We start from the raw sequence: 7,749 nt of genomic DNA, 5'->3' as shown, positions 1-7,749 counted from the left end.
GGCGGCAGCATCCATGGCTGGGGCGACCTCCGCGCCTCCTCCGCCCTGCGTGACCCTCTCCAAGAGTCCACAGCTCCCCGGCTGGTACCCAGGCCCCCTCCACCCCGCGGGTCGGCTTTTGTTCCTTGGGAGTGGATGGGGTGGGTGTGGCCGGCCGCGCGGGGGGGACTGTCCAGCGGTCGGAAGAGGGTGGGGTTCGGGGGCGGGGCTGCGGCAGAACAAAGAGCTGGAAAATGCGTGGGCTACCCTCCCAGAGCTGAGCATTTAAAAAGCACTGGGTTCAGTCCATCTATTGTCCAGAAAGGGGTTGGGTTCCAAGGGAGGTCATCGCCCGCCCCACCGCCAACATTCTCGTCATCCATCAGGCGCCGGACCTCGAGGCGGCCCCGTGGTCCCCAACCTTCTTGCCGCTGCTGCGGGTGAGGGACACGCCTGAAAACTGCAGCACCGCGAGGTAGAGGTCACCCGAGACCCCGAGGCGCTTCCCGCGCGCGTGCGCAGAGGCTCAGCCCAGACACTCCTTCAAACCCACAATTTCTACAGAGTCCAAGAAGGAGCCGATCTCTTTGTTAGTTTTCGTGTGTGTGTGTGTGTGTGTGTGAGAGAGAGAGAGAGGAGAGCGCGCGCTGGAACCTGGCTCCCGCAATTCTGGGCGTGAAGCTTCCCCTCCTCCACCCTGACCCTTGACGGGTCTTCTGCGAGGTGACGTGACCCCTTTTCATCCTCAGGCGAGAGGGCCCGAATGAGCCGGGTTCCCGCGGCGGAGCGCAGCCCGCAGCTGTTGAGTGAGACCCTCCCAGAAGTGTCAGCAAGCTGTCATCGCCTCCCTTCCCGCTGGGGGTGGAAGGGGGGCTTTCAGCCCAATTCCTGCACACAAAGAGAGACAGAGAGAACAAAAGCCCAGCCGCCCCCAAACACCCCTTGTGCCCGACTGCAGCTCTGGGCAGAGGTCCCCAGACGCGGCGGCCGGAGCCAGGGTTGGGAGGGGTCGGACGGGGGCAGAGGGGCGGAAGGTCGGCCCACATGCCCGCTTGCGGAGCTCCAGCCCCTGACCCCGAGTTACTAACCCAGCTCCCACAGATGCAGAAGCGTCCAGGGCGAGTGATGCCCGGGGTCACACAGCAAGTTAAAGACAAGACTCAGGCCGGAATCCCGCTTCCGGCTCCCAGCCCTGGGCAAGGGGACCGCGTCCAGGCAGAAAGGGCTGTGCCTAGTGTCAGCACCCGGACCTGGGGGTGGCGGCTCGGGTGGGACCGAGCCGCGCGGGAAGGACCCAAGCGACGGCCGCACACACGCTGCTGGTGTGGACGCGCGCCGAGCGGCTAGAGCCCCGCCCGGGCGCCGAGCGCAGCGCTCCCGGGGATGAGCTCCTCGCCCGACACCTTGAGCCCCACCAGCTCCCGCACCTAACGGTTTATTTCTCAGCTCCCGTTTCACCGCCAAATCTCCGCGGAGGGCCCGGCGTGGAAACGCGTGTTCAAGATTACGTGGATAAAAGGACCCTTTCCTCCAGGGTTTCTTTTTTGGGAAGGGGCTTAGGATAAGGCGAGGGTGGAACTCATCCTTCCGAAAGCCTGGATGCCCTTGAGGACTCAGCACTTTGGGCTCAAGGCCTGCCTTCATTTCACACCATTTGCCGGTACTGTCCCGCATCCCCGCCTCTACCGAGCGGGCGTTCTCGTTAACTGTTCCACGGCCCCTCCCCAACTTGGAAGTACGATACTACGCATTTAACTTTTCACGAGGAGCTGGTTTTGTGTCGGAGGGATGTGTTGACGACAGCCAAGTCTTCCCCTGAAGTTTTCAGTTTATCTGCCAACCCTTATCACCCTTATTCTGCTTAGCTCTCAGAGGAGAGGCTGGTGGAGGGCTTTCAAAGAGAAAGACAAATCGCTCTCAGCTGGGTCCTCCAGCATCCAAGCGTTTCTGTTTGTCTGTGTATTACACACAATTCCTCTCCGTCTCGGTCGTTGTACATCAGACACGAAGGCGTCAGAACAGTATATTTCATCATCACTTACATGCTATTAACTTTAATGATGCACTGACATTTCTAAATTTTCCCTTCCTGAGACCATTGTAGAAATTACACATGTAAAATAAAATTCAGCCTTTATTTTATGAATAGCATTGTGTGGCCGAGGTGAGTCAGGTACCCGCTAAGCTATTAAAATCCTATTTGCTCTCACACTTTTCAGAGTATTTTCAGGGGCACATTCTCAAGTCGTTTTGCGTTTATCTCTTACGTGGCCACAGAGTTGTGTTAATTAATTGAAGTCTGATAGAAAGGGGACATTACATAGCTGATTTGGTAGTAAATTTTTAAAGCGTCGTTTTCTTAAAGCAAGATATATGTTTTTACACACACTGAGATTGCAAGACTCGTAGCTTTCGGATTTTCCCACTGCCTGCTTGCATTCACCACTTAATAAACAGCTCACAGGCCCGGTAGCCTGCCAGCCGACTCTGCGGCCGAGATGCACGCGGTTTCCTAGGCAACCGACACTTAGCCAATGAATGAAGAGGAATCGAAAGAAAGAGACTGCAAATCCATCATTATTTCCTTTTTTACCCGTCCCAGTGCTCTCCAGCTAGAAATATTGGAAAGCTACCAACCCTAACATTTATGCAAAGGAGTCAAATGCCCGGAGAACTGGGCCTAGGAAGGGGTCCAGCCCTGTCTTGTGACTGCGGGGAGGGGGTAGTGGAAAGGGTTCACGGGACTCGCCGAGACGTGTGCTTTCTCAGCTTTTGTCACTCCCCCTGTTGATGTCCCACTGTCCCCCGTTTCCTCCCAGGCCTTCCCTCCCCCCGTGAGAAGCCAGCAGCTCCCGGCAGAGCTGCCCCGGGGGCTCTTTAATCAAAGGGCTGCCTGGGTGGGAGCCTCAAGCCCTCGTCCTTCCGCAGTCGTGGGGCTCTGTGGGGACCCAGGTAACAAAAGACGAAGATGAGCAGAGAAAATTCCGAGGCCGTGAATGCAGGGTGTGCGGCGACATTCACTTTTGTTTCGCCATGAGGCTGGCTGTCTTCCCACGGCCGGTGACGGAATCTGGGTTAAAATGGCCTCAGTCCAGACTGAGAGCGCTGAGCTTTCACCGAAGAGCTTTACCGTCTTTGTCCTGCGGATCGGCAGAGGGAGCCGGACCCGGCTTTCCCGGGCACATCTTCCCTTTTATAAGCGGCCCCCTGCCCCCTACGCCATCAGGGGTTTGTAAGATTCTTGGGCTGGGGGAGCGCAGGCCAGAGGATGCGGGCTCTGTGAATCCTGGGTGGACGGGCATCTCGTGACACAGAGTCAGACTGGGCGGAAAATAGAAGCAGAGTAGAAGCCACCCTTGAATGGGACCGTTATAGCGTACTGAGATTGACAGGTGCAGCCCGTGACATCAAACGTAGAAATAAAGTCCTCATGAAATGAACGCTACACACAAGGTAGGAGGGGAGCCATTTTAAGTTTCAGCACAGATCACTGTAGTAGTGATGTGACTGCGGGGCTGCCACCCCCCGACCCCCCAGTAGAAACCAGTCCCCCAGCCACTGGTGCTCATGGAGATCCAGGCAGCTCACCATTTGCCCCAGACCTTTGCTTGCCACTTAAATAGAATTAAAACGTGTATTCGGATAGATAGATGCACACAAATACATAGAGGAACACCCTTGGCCTCTTGGATTTAGATGTCCGGTCACCATTAACGATGTCTTCACTGCAGAAACAGGTCACCTTCTGAGCAGGAACTCTTGGCTTGACGTGTTCAGCCTCCTTTTTAGTGGCCACCACATATTCATGGTACATTTTCAAGAAAATAATGCATTAGGAGTACCTCTGGGAGGACTCTCTACCTCTTTCAAAATAACCACTAGGGAGGAAACGTATCAAAAGATTTGGTTTCTCACATATCTCCGGAAGAACTGAAAGCAGAATTTCGAAGAGATATTTGTACACCCCTGTCCACAGCAGCGTTATTCACGATAGCCCACGGTGGAAGTAACCCTAAGTGTTCAGCAATAGATGAATGTACAAAAAAACCAAATGTGGTCTACACATACATGGAATACTCTTCAGCCTTAAAAAGGAAGGAAATTCTGACACCTGGTACGACATGGATGAACCCTGAAGATATTATGCTCAGTGAAATAAACTAGTTATGAAAAGACAAATACTGTATAATTTCATGTATACAAGGTACCTAGAGTAGTCGGATTCATAGAGACAGAGAGTAAGAGGGTGGGTGCCAGTGGGGAGGCGAATGGGGAGTAAGTGTTTAATGGGGACAGAGTTTCAGTTTTGCAAGACGAAAAGTGTTCCGGAGAGGATGGTGGTGATGATTACACAACAGTGTGAATTGACTTAATGCCACTAAACTGTGTGTGTAAAAATGGTCGAGATTTTATGTTTCTGTGCGTTTTACCACAATTAAAAATAAAGAATTAGTTCCTCACTATCTATGAAATACCTAGTGGCACCTTTTTTGTCTTGATGCTAATATGGTGCCCCAAGTTTCTCAGTGATTGATAGACAGATACATAGATAGATACATAGATGATAGATACATAGACACTAGGTAGATATTTTAAAAACCAGTATCAATTTCATCATTCATTCCTCCTCCTTTTGCCCCGAAAGTGGTGTCAGAGGCATCTCAGTACTGTTGGCTCCGGGCTCTCCTTGTTCGTTCGTCTCCACGGACTCCCCGTGGTCCACAGTCTTAGCGCAGAGTTCAGGCTGCTCCAGCCCGGGTGATCCGCCATCCCAGGGTCACCTGCACCCTCTGCCTCTACAGTACATCCCAGGAGACTTGGACCTGCCCGCCCATCTCCTTTCAGGACGTGTTCTCCCCGCCTCTGAGTCTCTGCTCATGCTGTGCCATCGACCTGGAGTTACCCTCTCCTCTCTTCACCCGGTGACATTTCGATTGTTCTTCATGCTGCAGCTCAACTATCTGTGATTCATCCCCCTGTTGCCAGGAACAACGAACTGATGATGCTCTCCTCCGCCAGAGGCTTCTTCACGTGGTTAATGCCAGTTTTGCATTTGTTACATTAAAGCAGTGATCCCTGGGCTTTTTCATTGCACACCTCCACCCGTTAAAAAAAGAGTTGAGAATGCATATTGCCCAATACTGTATTTTTATATTTATTTATCCATAAATTGTATATATTTATTTATTGTAAACATTTATTTATTTTTGGCTGCATTGGGTCTTTGTTGCTGCACGTGGGCTTTTCTCTAGTTGCAGCCACCAGGGGCTACTCTTCATTGCGGTGATTGCCTTGGCTTCTCTTGTTGCAGAGCATGGGCTCTAGGCGCGTGGGCTCAGTGCTTGTGGCACACGGGCTAGAGTGCAGGCTCAGTAGTTGTGGCACGCGGGCTCAGTACTTGTGGCACACGGGCTCTAGAGTGCGGGCTCAGTAGTTGTGGCATGCGGGCTCAGTATTTGTGGCACGCGGGCTCTAGGGTGCGGGCTCAGTAGTTGTGGCATGCGGGCTCAGTACTTGTGGCATGTGGGCTCTAGGGTGTGGGCTCAGTGGTTGTGGAACGTGGGCTCAGTACTTGTGGCACGCGGGCTCAGTACTTGTGGCACGCGGGCTCTAGAGCACAGGCTCAGTAGTTGTGGTGCACGGGCTTAGTTGCTCCGCGGCATGTGGGATCTTCCCGGACTAGGGCTCAGACCCATGTCCCCTGCATTGGCAGGCGGATTCTTAACCACTGCGCCACCAGGGAAGTCCCCTATACTTATTTTTATAAGGCAGTATCTCAAGGTACCATATACTTAGTATGAGTTGTATCGCGAATGATATCAGAAGTTAATCAATATTTCAAATACACTTTTGTATAACTTTTCATTTTATTTTGACGAACATCTCGCCAGACTTGAGCTCCTCACGGTTTTCTTCTCTGACAATAGGCTTGACTAAGAGCCCATGGAAGGAGCAGAGTGTCAGCTCTGCCATCTTATTTTTTTATATGTCTGCATCACTAATATCATCTTCATTTTGCAGTTTCTTTGTTGCAGTGTTTTAAGCCCCTCCCTTGCCCAGTTGTGAGGGTCAGGGGAACAAAATCTAGATAACGTGTTGGTAAACCCATCATTGTTTCCTCCTTTCCAGGGAATGATTCACAACACCTAACCACAGGACACAGCGTCCTGTGAGGCGCCAGCATCACTGGGAACATTAACTAGTTAAAGTATCATTTCTTTATTTTTATGGGACATAAGTATACATAGGAGTTCTCACAGTTTCTCCCCACGCTGCAAAGCCGCTCCCGCCTCTCCCACCTCAAGATCTCTGTGTGAGATTAGAGTTTGCGCCATCGAGGCCTCTGTTTCCTGCTGGTTTTTGACCTCTTGATGGCAGGAACCACGTCTTATTAGCCTTTATATCTCCCCCATTGTCTGAAACTAAGTGCAGGCAAACAGTAGATATTCCTCCAATAAATGAAATACCCAGAATATATGGCAACCAGGGAAGCCAGCTATTTCCAACCCACACAGAAGCAGGTTAGAGACAGAAAAAAGACCGAGTCACTTATAAAGGTGGAAAAAAAAATCACAGTTATCCAGACTTTTCTAAAACAATATTCAATACTAGAAGATAATAGAACAGTTCCTATAAAATTTTCAAGGAAAGTGTGCCCAAATATTTGTATATCCAGTTACATTGCCTTTTAATTTTTAAAAAAATTAATTAATTTATTTTTGACTGTGTTGGGTCTTTGTTGCTGCACGCGGGCTCTCTCTAGTTGTGACAAGTGGGGGCTACTCTTTGCTGCAGTGCGCGGGCCTCTCACTGCGGTGGCTTCACCTGTTGTGGAGCACGGGCTCTAGGTGCGCGGGCTTCAGTAGTTGTGCCTCGCGGGCTCTAGAGCGCAGGCTCAATAGCTGTGGCTCACGGGCCCAGCCGCCCCGCAGCATGTGGGATCTTCCCGGACCAGGGCTCGAACTCGTGTCCCCTGCATTGGCAGGAGGACTCTTAACCACTGTGCCACCAGGGAAGTCCCTGCCTTTTAATTTTAAAGGTAACAAACATTTTTGAACATAGAAGAACTGAGGAAATGTAGTTTCTGTGAGTCATTTTGGAAAGAAAAAAAAGGGATCCAGAGAATGTAGAAATAGAAATAAATCTTAGAAAAGTTGGCTGTTTGAAAGCACGTGACCTAAGAGGTAATGGTAATGAATATAGTCCAGAAACAGATACAGAAGCCCCTCAGTTGAGGAGTTCTGTGGAAACGCTTTTCCAAGATGTTGGTAGTGACCCTGGCCAAGGACCTGAGGCTGCCGGATCATCATCAAGTTCCCGGTGAACTGGAATTATTACCTCCTTACGGGGAATTGGTTGTTTGCCAGTTTATTCTGGAAGCTTCTCTGCTACAAAGAGTAGAAGATTTCAAGTGATGCAACAACAGGTGCACAGACATTTAAAAATGTCCCATGAAAATATAAAATTCTCAACAAATTGTAAGATTTTAGAGAGAAGATCAAAGCAACAAAGGTATCTCTTGAAGAACTCAGGATGCAAAATAAGAGTGTGTCTGAGGGGCTTCCCTGGTGGCGCAGTGGTTGAGAGTCCGCCTGCCGATGCAGGGCACGCGGGTTCGTGCCCCGGTCTGGGAAGATCCCACATGCCGCGGAGCGGCTGGGCCCGTGAGCCATGGCCGCTGAGTCTGCGCGTCCGGAGCCTGTGCTCCGCAGCGGGAGAGGCCACAACAGCGAGAGGCCCGCGTACTGCAAAAAAAAAAAAAAAAAAAAT

The 7,749-nt window shown here is 51.2% G+C and overlaps 1 protein-coding gene across 1 annotated transcript in view; it reads left to right on the top strand.

Moving 5' to 3' along the window:
* The window catches only part of PSMG4 (proteasome assembly chaperone 4), a 72,923-nt gene that overhangs the window by 41,965 nt on the left and 23,209 nt on the right, over positions 1 to 7,749 (top strand). The window lies entirely within an intron of this gene.

The sequence above is a fragment of the Neophocaena asiaeorientalis genome, unplaced genomic scaffold (genome assembly GCF_003031525.2).
Source record: "Neophocaena asiaeorientalis asiaeorientalis breed wild unplaced genomic scaffold, Neophocaena_asiaeorientalis_V1.1 scaffold307, whole genome shotgun sequence".
NCBI classification, from domain to species: domain Eukaryota; kingdom Metazoa; phylum Chordata; class Mammalia; order Artiodactyla; family Phocoenidae; genus Neophocaena; species Neophocaena asiaeorientalis.
Note: the sequence above shows the minus strand (reverse complement) of the source record. Positions and strands in the feature narration are given on the sequence as shown.